General features: G+C 40.8%; 1 protein-coding gene across 8 annotated transcripts in view; it reads right to left on the reverse strand.

Annotated features, from left to right (window-relative positions):
• The window catches only part of PTPRD (protein tyrosine phosphatase receptor type D), a 302,382-nt gene that overhangs the window by 256,315 nt on the left and 29,711 nt on the right, over positions 1 to 16,356 (reverse strand). The window lies entirely within an intron of this gene.

Below are 16,356 nucleotides of genomic sequence, written 5' to 3' on the forward strand. Positions count from 1 at the left end.
TTTATAATTGGGGGTACTCTTTAAGAGCGCAAGCCAGGCAACACTTAAAATGACTGCATTAATGTTTTGCCAACAGCAAAGTTCACGCAGACAAATTCAGAGAGTGCACTAATGCAAGCCATTAGACTAGTAGTAATGGCAAAGGTGAACTGCATCGCTATCTATCCAGGGCCAAAGAAACAGATTAAAACAATCACCTCGTATACGGCTGAATATACAGCAACACTGGTTCACATTAACTATTTACAGAGCAGATATGTTTCTCCATTTTGGTTTATATAGACTTGTGGACATTGTGGATAATATTGGCTGTCTGATCCTAATCCATAAAATGCCACTAGAAGGCGTGTAAAAAAAACAAAACAAAACTCACTTTGAGGATTCCATGACATTCAACGAAAGTGTTTCCACATAAACATGGCTAAGCAGATGAAGGTTACATGTTGTCACTATGTTTTGGACAAAGCCGAACAAGAGAATCCCAAGAGCTCTGGATTGAGTGATCTCACGCAACTAACATATTCAAAGATTGATGATTCTTCCCAATGTACAATGAAGAGAACAGGCTGTGGATGCTGAGATGTGTGAGCTGGACACAATCACATGTGCTAAGCTCAGGGGAACATGCGGGGGAATATGTAAGAGATTTGGCACATGGATATATTACTGCCACTGCTTTGTGCGTCCTTGGTGCAGAAGGATATGCAGAATGTTAGACAGAGAAATGTGGTGCCCTCATGAAGACGTATGAGATATATATATAGTAGAGGGCAATTATATAATGTATAAGCTAGATACTCAGCATCTTGAGTAACTGATTGCTAACAGAAAGCCAAGAAAGGGAAAAGAAGTTGGATAAAGTGTCCCACTAACATAGTGGCAAAGCAAGGAACAGAGCATATATAAATGATGCATCCCTAACCAATACATTACTGATAACACTGTAACACTAGTCTAGAGGATATATAGGAACTGTGCAGGGATGTAATTGGGGTGGTCCATCTGTAAATTAGTTGTTGGTGGCTATAAGATGCTATCTCTAAAGCACAAAGAAAAATGTTCCTGAGGTTATTGTTAATGAAGTGTGAGCGTTCCCACTGTCTACAGTGAGTATTCCGAGCTATAATATGGTATCATTTCTGTTGGAGCTTTGGTAAGTCTCGGGATGTAATACATGATAACGTAGAATTAAATGGCATTGATTATTATTGACTGAAGCTTCTGTCTGTGTGATTAGTATGTGTGACGCCTTAGCATCAGGCCGATCATCTTTAGCAGATGCATCATGTTTTCTCTTCTGAAAAGCTGCTCTTTCATTAGACAGAGGAGGCTTTTATTTGCATTTATTTATACATTTGACTGATGGTTCCTGCCTGTAAAACAGGTTCTGGAGAGAAGGATCTGGCAGCACACCTGTAAACTCTCCTGGTGTAAGTTAGTAGAGGCCAGCTGGTATACACCATCATCATATTCCTGTTAATTGGGTCCATATTAGCTGTATGATGGGCTATGTTTTATAATTGACCATGACAGGTGTTCGCCAACCGATGCTGCCTGCCTTTTCCTTTTTTTCTCTTAAAAAAAAAAAAAGTACGGCAACCATGGGCTTCTGCAGCTTGCAAAGAATATCAAGGTCACTGTCTAGATTAAACAGAGAACAGACCTTCCATCAACAGATGTCAAAACAGATAAGTCCAGATTTGACATACACTTTCCGAACTGTAGCCTATTATCAATGCTGCTGTGACAGCTGTGTGCGGCAAAACAATACTGAACAGTCTCGCTGTGCTCTGTGTTCTCAGTGTGTCTCAGCAGTATTAACCTTTGCTTTACTTCCTCACCGTAGGTTCTATTGCTCCGTGGAAAGCCGGCCGAGGGGAGGACTAGTCTATTTAAGTACAAAACTGAGCGATATTGTTATGTAATCAATAAGTGATGAGACCCGCTTTATGTCCAGCCTTTAGGGCTCGATTTACCAAGATAAATTCAACCTGACCCACCTTTGTGTTATATCATAGGAAACTTAACAAACTCATTTCTAGGGAGATTTGTAGACCATAAGAAGATTAGAAGAGGAGCAGCTGAAGGTATAATCATGACGGACATATGTATTTTCAAACAATAAACTGGGAAAACTATAAAGGACTAAAAGTCATGGCTCAGCATTTTAATCTCTAGGAACCTACAGACAATATTATTTTTAGAGTATAAAATGCTGTGACCTGTAAAAAGTAACGTGGGGCTTTCCAGTTCACAGAGGCTGGAAGGCCAAGGGTAAAAGCTCCACAAATAGAGGGCACAGGGCTGACTCGACTTAGAACAGCAATATATTTCAGCATGCGTCCATCACAAATGGTACAATGTGTCACTAATACATAGTAAAAGTATCAATGGTTACAGGAAAAAAAACATGGTTAACAGTTTCAATCAATACTCTATGAAAGAAGAAAGACACATTGTGGCTAATGGAGACAGTAGCAGGGTAGTGGCATTCACAAAACTGTAGTCATGAACGGACCTTCCTGACTTCATACACAATGATAATACATAGGTGGATGGACTTTTTCTGACTAATGTGACTACTAATAAGTAGAGATGATCGAACAGGGCTGATGTTCAGGTTCGTTCGAACTCGAACCATCGGCATTTGACTCCTGCTGCCTTCCTGTTCCTTGCGGAAGGTGAAGACAGCCCAAGTACCCCCTGGAAGACAGGGATATAGCCTAGGTAGGCGTAGGTGTAGATCTGGGATGGTGTAGGATTGCTGGACGTGTGTGTATCAATCCTAACAATGGTCTATTCATGTTTTATTCGCTCCAGCTAACACCCTTAATATATATGTAAGATGGATACATATGGAAGTAAGAAAATTCAGTGTTTTAGAATCCAAGGTTAGTCTCCACCAACATCAACCATTTTTCCAAAACAGATTTACTTTAAGGATTTGGTCTAGAAAAAAAAAGACTATCTATAATATCTGCCATTTTAAACACTCTGGTCACACTCAATTTTAGACACACTTGATAAGGTTCATGTTTAAAGAGTGCCACCAACATAATGTCCCAACCCTTTGCCTATACCAACTGACTATATAAAACCTAAATAGTATGCTATGTCTATTTTGACTGTCTAGACGAACTATGAGTTTGCATAAAGTGCATCAGCATTTTAAACCAGGTTTTGGAACATTTTAGGCATATATATGGAGAATTATCAAACATGGTGTAAAGTAAAACTGGCTCAGTTGCCCCTAGCAACCAATCAGATTCCACCTTTCATTTTCCAAATAGCCTGTGAGGAATGAAATGTGGAATCTGATTGGTTGCTAGGGGCAACTGAGCCAGTTTCACTTTACACCATTTTTGATAAATCTCCCCCATAGTGTTGCACCTTTGGCCTCAATCCCCATATATCCAAAGCCACAGCCATTTCGGAACTGGCATAAAAGTTTCTAAAATGTATAATTAGTGGACAGAGTACTGGTGCAGACACATTAGTAAATCTGGGCCAGTGACGGTAATTGTAGGCAATGCTAGTAATGTTTTACTGTAATACAATAAAGTTAGTGATGTTAGAGAGAGGCTGGCGCTGACATATTTACTTGCTCATACACGTCGCCCCGCGGCTTGGCTTCTTATGCAATTTGTGAAGTTTTGGAGCTGAATTAATGTTAAGCAACAATAGCAAATATTTTGGCAATTGACAACCTGCCTTCCAGGATTTATCTCGTCTAAAATAATACTGTGTATAACTTGAGCTAATGGATTTTCCTGTCACTTTGTATAATAAAGAGATTTGCAGACATGATATTTTTCAATACCATGTATGCCAACTGGGGTTTGTATTTTTAAAAAAATCTCAGCTCACACTAAATTTGATGCTGACAATAAAAAAAACCTTCAATTTCTCCTGGAAATGTATGTAAATGGTTATGTGACAAAGCTAATCCGGTTTAATTTATAAAAATCATTAGACATAATGGTCCTTAATGATTCTAATAAAAAAAGATGATGATTACTAGAAATTTTCAGAGAACTAGACTAAGAGACTTGAAGCACTTAATTTATATAGCCTGGAGGAAAGAGGAGAAGGGGGGGGGGGGGGGGGGGACATGAGCTAGAGGTTTAAAGTTAACCTGACACAATGTAGGTGACATCTTAGGACCAGTTCACATGGAGCAAAAGCTTCCAAATTCCACTGTAGAATCCCGCCTGCCTCAGTGTGACACTGTTTCTCTATGGGAGGGCTTGTGCCCTTTAAGCAGCGAGCGACGGAAGGCTTGTGAGCCCTCCGGTAAAGAAACAGTGTCACACTGAGGCAGGCGGGATTACAACGATTTTGCTCCGTGTGAATGGCCCTTATAGAGCAGGAAGTGATAGAACTTTCATTTATTCACTTGAACTCTTGGCCGTTCTGGGTTTGGAAGTCCAGAGGGAAATCTTAGGTTTCATTGACACATCCGTAGTCCTGCCATAGCCACAGACCCACAGCTACGGACAGGACTACGGATGTGCACCCTTAACCATCTGCAACCTGTCCGCATTTTCTCGATTGGACAGATTTACAGCAGATGTCTTAGGTAAATCAACAAAAAAGTAAAATAAAAAGACAAATACAATGAGAGTAAACTAGATGGATCCTGCATCATCTGTCTTTCTACGATTTGTGGTTATAGATAAAGATGCAATTGACAATTACACAAGGACAAACTGTGGCTCAAATATATTTTCCATATAGTTTAAAATGAGCCTATAACTAAAAACCAAGTAAATCATAAACTATTACATATTTAGACCTTGCAGATGTGTAGTCAACCGACTACAGGACCAAGGATCAAATCCACACCAGAATACGGTAAGCGCAGGAGTATACACAATTTGCACACGGCGGTGCATCCAGAAGTCATCCAAAGAGTAGATGGCGTAATAACTAAATGATCTTTTATTGCAACGCGTTTCGGCCCTATATTATTCAACATGGGCCTTTCTCAAGCAAGTTGCTTGAGAAAGGCCCATGTTGAATAATATAGGGCCGAAACGCGTTGCAATAAAAGATCATTTAGTTATTACGCCATCTACTCTTTGGATGACTTCTGGATGCACCGCCGTGTGCAAATTGTGTATACTCCTGCGCTTACCGTATTCTGGTGTGGATTTGATCCTTGGTCCTGTAGTCGGTTGACTACACATCTGCATTTACTTCTCCCACCGTCGGTGGTGATGTCCCCCAGTACAGCTGCGGAGTACACCCTTTCATGCTGCATTTAGAGTTGTGCCTAATTTTCGCACAACCTACCCAGGTGAGTGGATCCCTGTCAGATCTCCTTTCCATCCACCTGGCCACCTTTTATTACACGAGGAAGCGCCCCCTGTCTCCCTTCTTTTCATATTTAGACCTTGAAACTGCATACAATAATGGATGGATAAATCTACAAACACAATGAGCAACCTGCACATAACACTGCAGACGTGTTCACTCGCGTGTTTGCTGCTCGCTGCCCTAAAAACCCACTGATTGCAGATGTGCAACCTAAGCATCGCCCAGTCTGACAAGATCCAGCTGTTAGCTTCATGTAGGAAAACATAGCCGGATCTATTCTGGCACATATAAACTCTGATGGTTCAGTATGAAAGCAGACACAGTCACAGATAACAAATGCATGTTGTCAAATGAGTTTGGCTAATGTGGCTTCACGCACAACAGCATGCACGGCCAGTGAAACGCCAGTGATGGAGAACACCATTGTGCGATTAGTGGTAACCACTGCTTTGGCTGACTGGGCCAGGCTAATCTAGGAAATGAAATGAGAGTCACCAGGAGAGACCTCATTAATATGCATGGCTCTTACTGAGACATAATATTGCGTATTCAACTCTCTTTGAACAGAGAAATAGTGCATTTCAGAAGAGGAATCGTCATTCCCAATGGAAAACTAAGCAAACAGTCAATGACAGACTTCAGTTTGTTAGAGATTCTTGTTCATTGAAGGTTTCCTTTACGCATAATAACCAATTCTCTAAGATTCTGGATGATGGCTAAATTCTGCATATTAAGAATTTTACAATAAGTTGTTGATACCAATGAAGGCGTGCAAATCAAGCTAATTCAGATGCATGCTTACTTCTGAATATTATGATATTGTGTTATATTATAATACATTAATATATATACACATACATTACATAATATTTAGATGCTATATTTATAATATTACTGGTGACAAATTGTTCCGGCGATTGTTCTATGTGACACCTTACCCCCATTCTACACACAGGTTTGTTAACAGAGAAGACATTTGTAACTTAACAAAAGAGGCCTGTCTTCTGAGCCTTGCGCTTTCCAAAGATTCCACAATCCCAAACAACGGCTAGAGAATCTAACAGAGCATTCAACTGTTCCACTTGCTGTGTGATATTTCACTTGTCCCTAGACAACAACACAGCTCAGAATAAATTGCCTTTAAGCAGAAGAACAAAAGAAGAAAGAAACAGTAATACAGTTCTCTTGCTCTATGTGCAGTATTCTATTCTATTACATAGTTTAACCAAATGAATACTAAAGTTGCAGGTATGTATTATATTATATGCAATGGAATACATCCCGTATATGATCGAGATATTGTACCGAAATGGAAGGAATTACAAGAAAAAGAAAACTTATAGATGCAAATAGATTCAAATGCAAAAGGTGACAAGTGATCATAAGCGAGAACAGAAAAGCTGTGTATATATATATATATATATATATATATATATATACAGTATATATATAATATATATATTTCCTATCTGTTTTTTTTCAGTAAAAAAAAAAAAAATATGGAATGAGTGTTATTTTTTTTAACGGACACAAAATTAAGGTCGACTACGTTTTTGTGTCCGTTAAAATCCGTTTTGATCTGTTTTTCCATCCATATTTTGTTTTTGCAAAAACAGATTGCAAAAAGGAAGTGTGAACACAGCCTTAAGAAAAAGAGGTGAACAACATTTATTATTGGAAGAAACAGTGCACTCCATTCTTTAACTGAACCAGACTTTACACTTCTCTTAAGAGTATCCAATATTTTAAAATTGAAAGGTTATGTTTAAAACTAATAAGGCTGAATAACCTTTAGAGTGCGTTCACACCCACAGGATCTGCAGCAGATCCGCAGCAGATTTGATGATGCAGATTTAATGCTGTGTTCAGAAATGTAAATGAAATCTGAAAATAAGCTGCGGATCCGGTAAGTGTGATCGTACCCATAAAGTGGTTTTCTAGGACAGGACATAAAGATCCGATTGGTGGGGGTCCAACACTTGGTATCCTTGACAAGCATCCTACTTCAAGAGACTGAACAAGGTCTCCTTTTTAAAGAAACCATGCCCCGCTGTCTATAGCCTTTGCCAGGTATTGCATATTTAAATGAGTGTTTAAATGAGTGTTTTTCTAAAATGTCCAATGTATGCTTTGCATTTAGGATTAAAAAGTCAGATACAGGTGAGCAGCCTTTCAGTGGCAGCTGTCATGTAATCCCCTATGTAGAAGAATTCTCTGTGCTTGATCAATCTATGCATATGTACACCGGATGCTCATGCCACACAGTTGGCTGGCATGACATAATGCTGGTTGGCTGTTGCTAGAACCAATATACTGTACTGCGTTATTTTTGATTTCCAGTATTATGGTAGATATGACATATCGGTATAATGCCCCATCTAATAATCACCTGATTATTCCTAAGTTATAAACAGAAACGATACCACATTCTACTACATTATAAATAACAGTATTGTGCATCTCTATAACTCTGAAGAGCCGTGAGCCAACGTTCACATACATGGAAGTCTTTGCCCCTACAAATGTAGTCTATGACATTCTCTCTGCTACCAATAAGCATAAACCATCAGAGCCTGACAGTTTTGTATCTCGGTTAAAAAGAAGCAGTCGGTGACAGTGAATGCCATTGGAAACAAGGAACAAAGGTGACCCTTGGTTTGATCTCTCTGAAGAAATGCCAACACAGACATATTGTTACTGGGTACTAAATAGTATTAGGAAGCATTCCTATGGAAATTCATTCTCCACTTCACCCCAGTAACCATGGCAACAAACCTAATCATGCTTCTCGACAAAAAGCTTTCAAGTGACCTTCTGTTAGCAAGCTGATAGAGTATGCTTGGCTGTAACTTGGCTGGTTGCTTCAGAAGTTTGTATTTGCCTCATTCTATTAAATCTGCTGACTTTCTATTAATAATTTATTCTCCTGTTCATTACGGGGCCTCTTAAGGGAGTTTAGGAAGACAAATACAATATTATGGCGATCAAAGCCATTTACTGCATTTGTTTAATTGAGTATCGCACGCTTAGGAGGCCGATCAAGTACGTGGTCAGTAAATGAACATATAGAAATAGGAGAAAAACATCACAAGAGTATTCCTCTCTGGACGTGTTGGTTATACCTCCCGCTACCCATCTTCCCCACATACAGCCAAGCGTTCCTGTGTTGTCTATGGGGAGGGAAGAGGCTTAACTTTCTTTGAACAAAGGAGTCAGCCATGATTTTCCATCACAGCTGACCCCTATCACCAGAGACATCATCAAACTCCATCCATTTCTGACACTCTCATAATACTCCTGTACTGCGACTGCTGGGTATGAACAGTGGAGAGGTAACCACCAGCTGTAAAAGACCTTATGAACAAAGATAATATTTCAGTTCATGTCTACCTGTTTATATCCCAATGAGAGAAATACAAAACAAAATGCAAAATATAGTGTTCCATGGGGCTTCTAGAACCAGTACTATACTGCAGAGTTGTTTCTGGCCACTCTATCTTCTCCTTTATCCTTATGTACTCTACCATTTACATCCTTACATTCACCCCTTCTCTCTACCTCCTATTCCTCTTTACTAATTTCTCTTCCCCCAAAGCCAGCACCATCCTCCTCTGACACATCGGCCCAGCTTGTGGCTATTTGCCAGATTTGGGGATGCCGTTTCGTTCCATGCAGTAGAGGGTAGGAGAACCATCAGGAGACTGGTCAGATTCAGTCCCAACATTTCTTGAATACTCCAGATAGCCCCCACAGTTGTAGTTCTTGACAGTATAGCTGTATTATTACAATAACCTTAACTTTAAGTTGCTTAATAGCTTCTTAAAGGGGTACTCCAGCGGGGGGGGGGGGGCACTTTTTTGCTGGGACTCACCTCCCCGGCCGCTTCCGGGTGTCTGACACGCGCCCGAAACGTGACGTCTCAGGTCCCGCCTCCTTCACCGAGTGGCTGAGCGGACCTGAGACGTCACGTCTCGGGCCCGCGTCAGGCACCTGGGAGCAGCCGGGAACCGGGCACCAGAGCGCCGCGCTGCGGGACCCGCCGCTGGAGCCGGGGAGGTGAGTGGACGTCTTCTCCCTCGGCCACCTCCTCCCCGGTCCCAGCAAAAAAGTGCCCCCCCCCGCTGAAGTACCCCTTTAAGAGTGTATATGAATAAATTAGAAGTTATTTTAATTATATTTTTGTTCCCTGTTTGCAATATTTTCTCTTAGGGGCATGCCATGCATGTGCTATGTACCGGACTTCAGAACATGTGAATGCCCCTTTACTCCGTGAATGGCAACATGTTGACTTGTTGCCAAGAAAAAATAAATAAAAGCTGTTTGTTTCATCTTTCTGAAAAAAAGAATTCACTGTGAAGCTCAATATCCACTATAGTTCTTTATGAACCACTAAAATAACACTGGAGATGGTAAATCCAAGTACTGAAATAATATACAGCACTGTAAGAAATACTTACAAAAAGCCTATACGTCAGAAACGCTACAACAGTCACTAAACTACCAAGATCAGTTAACTACGGGCCTGTAATATTTTACCTATGTTACTTTTATTAAATTACCCAGGAATATCTACAATCCAGAATCTATCAATCCAGATAGCGTGTCACGTTTCTCACAAAGAACTGCATAGAAAGTAAAATATATGAAAAATTAAATCATCACTAAAGCTTTATCATAAAATACCAGTTCCTGGGCTGGACTTTAGATTATTTTTGACTTTACGCATTATTAGATTTTTATATATGAAAGAATATTTAATGCCACTTCATTAGTTTTCCTGGGCCTTTATGCTAGGAAAACTGCTATTACAATCATGAATCAATGCTGAAGAGAAAAACAGCACTACCATTCACACCAAGGAAGCAATAACATCCCATTCCATTATTAAATTATCAGGAGTTATAACCTTACCTTTTTATTGTCTGGATTATTTTTATTTTCATAGTTTTGTGTTAGGCTTCCATAATTATTGTTGCTAGGATATTTCTTCATTTTAATATAACTGCCAACCAATGTTTTTCATTTGTATCTAGCATTTCTGTAAATTCTCTCTCTTTTTTTGGGGGGGGGTTAGTTAAAAAAGTATAAAAATAAAACCATGGAATAAAAAAGTATTGTAGGAATACATCAATAGTACAATGTTTAATGACTATAGAGGATGTGATGGCTTTTAACTAATGCACCTGACAGGTAGATACCTTTTTCAACCAAAACATGCTTCTGCTTTCAAATAAAGTGCATTGCCTGAAGCAGATTGAAAAGTGATGTTTTTGAAATGCCAAGTTAAAATTCAACAAAGTCTTCAAGTTCAGGACAACATTTACATATCTCCCAACATGACCCATTTCACCTTGAACCGCCGTCATGCTCTATCCTTCAACCGTTCATCTACTTGTAAGAGGCAGCAATGTTTAGCTACTCCCTTCCTGTAAGTTTCCTACCATGTAAACAGAAACAGTGGGAGTTTCAAAGTGTTATAAACTTAAAAGTGTTATAAACTTGAAATCTGATTCTTTTGGCTAGAAGATCTCAGCATTATAAATTACAAACAGCTATATGGAAAAGAAAAAATACTAAATATATCTGTTTTGGTCCCTTTTTCTTTTTTTTTTTTGCATCTTAGATATTCAAAAAGTGAGGTACGTTCATAAGAACAGGGATTGACCTGGTAAAATCTTTGAAACACTTAAAGTCATAAGTAGGGATGAGCACACCGGCCAAGGATTGGGTTCGTATGAACCTTAACTCTCGGCTTCTGATTCCCACGGTCTGGCCGCTCCAAGGAGAGGATGGATGCAACCTTGAGGATCGCCAGGAAAACTGGGATACAGCCATAGCCATAGGCTGTATCCCAGTTTTCTAGGCGGTCCTGAGGCTGTATCCACCCTCTCCATGGAGCGGGAAGACAGCGGGAATCAGAAGCCGAGAGTTCAGGTTCATACGAACCCGAACCTCGGCCGGTTCGCTCATCCCTAGTCATAAGCCACTCAGCGTCATGTAATAACAGAGTAATTACAGATATGGCCAAACACATCATCTTGCTTGTTTTGCCACAATGCTGAAACTGTAATACTTTTGTACCAGTGTAATTACGCTTTAGTAGGCCATAATAGTGGGGTATCATCATTGGTGATAAAATAACAAGATGTGAACCTAAGTATGAGATACTAAGTGTAACGATTTAAGTTATAAGGACTCCCCTAAAGGTTTCCATACTGTAGAAACCCTTAAAGTGTCACTGTCGTGAATTTTTTTTTTGCAGAAATCAATAGTCCAGGCGATTTTAAGAAACTTTGTAATTGGGTTTATTATCCGAAAAATGCATTTTTATCATGAAAAAGCAGTTTGAAGCTCTCCCCCCTGTCTTCATTGTTCTCCTATGGAGAGAGCTAAAGAAAAGACCAAAACAGGACAACAAAGAGTTAATCTACAAATCCCTCACCCGTTATCTGTTCTGACCATCACCAGTGACCTGTCTGAGCTCGGATTACAGCTGTCACCCAGCTCCGTGCCTGTAATCCTCTGTTATCTGCTTTCTGCTGTCGGCTAACTCCCTCCTTCCTCCTCCCCCCTCCCCTCTCCCTAGAGCAGACTGGGGACGTCTCCTGCAACAAGTCACAATTTTCAGATTTTTCAGAGTGGATGAAAAAGAGGAAGGAGGGGGGGACCTGGGAAAAGGCTTTTTACATGCAGATAATGGCAGATTTGGCTAATAAACCCAATTACAAAGTTTCTTAAAATCGCCTGGACTATTGATTTCTGCAAAAAAAAAAATACGACAGTGACTCTTTAACATTTTTCATCCTAATTTTTATTTTGGATGAGCAAAAAAATTCTATAAAGCTCATCTTAAAAGACCACGATTTTGCATGCCCCCTGATCATTGTCTTTCAACATGTTGAAATGACATGATCACAACAGTGACGGTTTGCTGCTCGATGCTCCCAGCGATAGGGGGGGTGGCAGCAGACTGCTGCTCTCTTCAATGGGCCATCTGGACAATCTACGGATCACCCGGGCAGCCTCTCCCAGAGCTCCCTGCACACCCCTCCCCTGCTCCTTCTGCTTACTGTCTGTGCGTATAATAGCACAGGCAGCGAGCGGAGAACGAGGAGCAGACGAGCACTAAACTGACAGGTCCGTGCTTGCTTCCTTCTCACATTATGCCATGATGTAAGTGATTCTGACACTGATCTGTAATTTACATTATACAAATGACACCATGAATGTTAAATCTATGGACAGCTTTGAATGTTTTTTATTAAATACTATGCTAATTTTATACTTACTATAGGACAAAAAAAGCACTTTCTTTAAAGGTCTTCATGAAAACTTTTGATCAGTTTCTCTTCTACAGCCTCTTTGTTTTCACATATGCAGGCTGCTCTGTCACTTCCACATTGAAGGCCATCACCGAAGCTGCCTGGATGGACTGTTTGCAGCCCTTATCTCTTTTCCTCTGAACAGACTTCTGAGCTAATTTATGAACACATCATTTTTTTTTCATCTGGTCATGAATCAGCTTAAAAGTCAGTTCAGGAAGGACAGATAGAGGCTGGAAACAGAAAGGAACAGGGCAAGCTGTACTTTGCATGAAAACAAGGAGACTGTAGAAGAGACACTGAGCAAATGTTTTACTAAAACAAAATGTTATAATTAGTAATTAGTACTTTTAATGGTTTTAATCTTAATGGTTGTAACCCTAATGGTTGGTAAATGTTAAAATTGGTGCAGACTTACATCGGGTTAGATGAATTTGTTTGCGACTTTTTTTGTGACTTTTTACTTTGATGCATTTACTATGAAACTGTGACTTTTCCACAAATCACACAATATATTGGAATAAAATAAACACCAACCCACAATAGTCGCACACATTGGACTCCTTAGTAAATGTCCCTCATTATCTAAATGTGACTGTATTTCACAACCGAACTTATGGTGACTTACAGACTCCTTATATATACTATCTATATCATAAAAATCAAAGTCTGTCTGTCTGTCTGTCTGTCCTTCTGTCTGTCTGTCCTCTATAGACTTCCAAACGCCTGAACCGTTTGACCCCAAATTTGGCACACAGATACATTGGGTGCCCGGGAAGGTTATTGCGAAGGTCCCGTACCCGCCAGATGTACAGGAGGGGAGGGGGAGGGGAAAGAGAGGGCCTCATAGAGATGAATGGGAAAATCTCCTCACTGCAAACACAGGTGATATAATTAGCTGCAGCAGACACGGCAGTTGGAGCCTTAGCAACCAATAGGATTACTGCTTTCATTTTCACAGGGAGCAATGGTTGCTAGGGAAGCTGCCTCACAACATCCACAGTAATAACTGGTAGACTCCCTACTCCATCTATACAGTACATGTATATACAGGACCCCCTACTCCATCTATACAGGACATGTATATACAGGACCCCCTACTCCATCTATACAGTACATGTATATACAGGGCCCCCTACTCCATCTATACTGTACATATATATACAGGGCCCCCTACTCCATCTATACAGTACATGTATATACAGGGCCCCCTACTCCATCTATACAGTACAGGTATATACAGGACCCCCTACTCCATCTATACAGTACATGTATATACAGGGCCCCCTACTCCATCTATACAGTACATGTATATACAGGACCTCCTACTCCATCTATACAGTACATGTATATACAGGACCCCCTACTCCATCTATACAGTACAGGTATATACAGGACCCCCTACTCCATCTATACAGTACAGGTATATACAGGACCCCCTACTCCATCTATACAGTACATGTATATACAGGGCCCCCTACTCCATCTATACAGTACATGTATACAGGGCCCCCTACTCCATCTATACAGTACATGTATATACTGGGCCCCCTACTCCATCTATACAGTACATGTATATACAGGGCCCCCTACTCCATCTATACAGTACATGTATATACAGGACCCCCTACTCCATCTATACAGTACATGTATATATATACAGGACCCCCTACTCCATCTATACAGTACATGTATATACAGGACCTCCTACTCCATCTATACAGTACATGTATATACAGGACCCCCTACTCCATCTATACAGTACAGGTATATACAGGACCCCCTACTCCATCTATACAGTACAGGTATATACAGGACCCCCTACTCCATCTATACAGTACATGTATATACAGGGCCCCCTACTCCATCTATACAGTACATGTATATACAGGACCTCCTACTCCATCTATACAGTACATGTATATACAGGACCCCCTACTCCATCTATACAGTACAGGTATATACAGGACCCCCTACTCCATCTATACAGTACAGGTATATACAGGACCCCCTACTCCATCTATACAGTGCATGTATATACAGGGCCCCCTACTCCATCTATACAGTACATGTATACAGGGCCCCCTACTCCATCTATACAGTACATGTATATACAGGGCCCCCTACTCCATCTATACAGTACATGTATATACAGGGCCCCCTACTCCATCTATACAGTACATGTATATACAGGGCCCCCTGCTCCATCTATACAGTACATGTATATACAGGACCCCCTACTCCATCTATACAGTACATGTATATACAGGACCCCCTACTCCATCTATACAGTACATGTATATACAGGACCCCCTACTCCATCTATACAGTACATGTATATACAGGACCCCCTACTCCATCTATACAGTACATGTATATACAGGACCCCCTACTCCATGTATACAGTACATGTATATACAGGACCCCCTACTCCATCTATACAGTACATGTATATACAGGGCCCCCTACTCCATCTATACAGTACATGTATATACAGGACCCCCTACTCCATCTATACAGTACATGTATATACAGGACCCCCTACTCCATCTATACAGTACATGTATATACAGGACCCCCTACTCCATCTATACAGTACATATATACAGGACCCCCTACTCCATCCATACAGTACATGTATATACAGGACCCCCTACTCCATCTATACAGTACATGTATATACAGGGCCCCCTACTCCATCTATACAGTACATGTATATACAGGGCCCCCTACTCCATCTATACAGTACATGTATATACAGGACCCCCTACTCCATCTATACAGTACATGTATATACAGGACCCCCTACTCCATCTATACAGTACATGTATATACAGGACCCCCTACTCCATCTATACAGTACATGTATATACTGGACCCCCTACTCCATCTATACAGTACATGTATATACAGGACCCCCTACATGTATATACAGGGCCCCCTACTCCATCTATACAGTACATGTGTATACAGGGCCCCCTACTCCATCTATACAGTACATATATATACAGGACCCCCTACTCCATCTATACAGTACATGTATATACAGAAACCCCTACTCCATCTATACAGTACATATATATACAGAACCCCCTACTCCATCTATACTGTACATGTATACAGGACCCCCTACTCCATCTATACAGTACATGTATATACAGGACCTCCTACTCCATCAATACTGTACATGTATACAGGAACCCCTACTCCATCTATACAGTACATGTATATACAGGGCACTACAGGACAGGTATACCAAACTGTGACTGGGTAACACCGCCACACCAGACCTGACCAATACCGCCATACTGTGACTAGATAACACTGCCATACCAGACCTGACCAATACCGCCATACTGTGACTGGGTAACACCTCCATACCAGACCTGACCAATACCGCCATACTGTGACTGGGTAACACCTCCATACCAGACCTGACCAATACCGCCACACTGTGACTGGATAACACTGCCATACTAGACCTGACCAATACAACCATACTGTGACTGGATAACACTGCCATACCAGACCTGACCAATACCGCCACACTGTGACTGGAGAACACTGCCATACTAGACCTGACCAATATTGCCACACTGTGACTGGGTAACACCTCCATACCAGACCTGACCAATACCGCCATACTGTGACTGGATAACACTGCCATACCAGACCTGACCAATACCGCCACACTGTGACTGGAGAACACTGCCAT

Source organism: Dendropsophus ebraccatus, chromosome 3 (genome assembly GCF_027789765.1).
Source record: "Dendropsophus ebraccatus isolate aDenEbr1 chromosome 3, aDenEbr1.pat, whole genome shotgun sequence".
In the NCBI taxonomy this organism is placed as follows: Eukaryota; Metazoa; Chordata; class Amphibia; order Anura; family Hylidae; genus Dendropsophus; species Dendropsophus ebraccatus.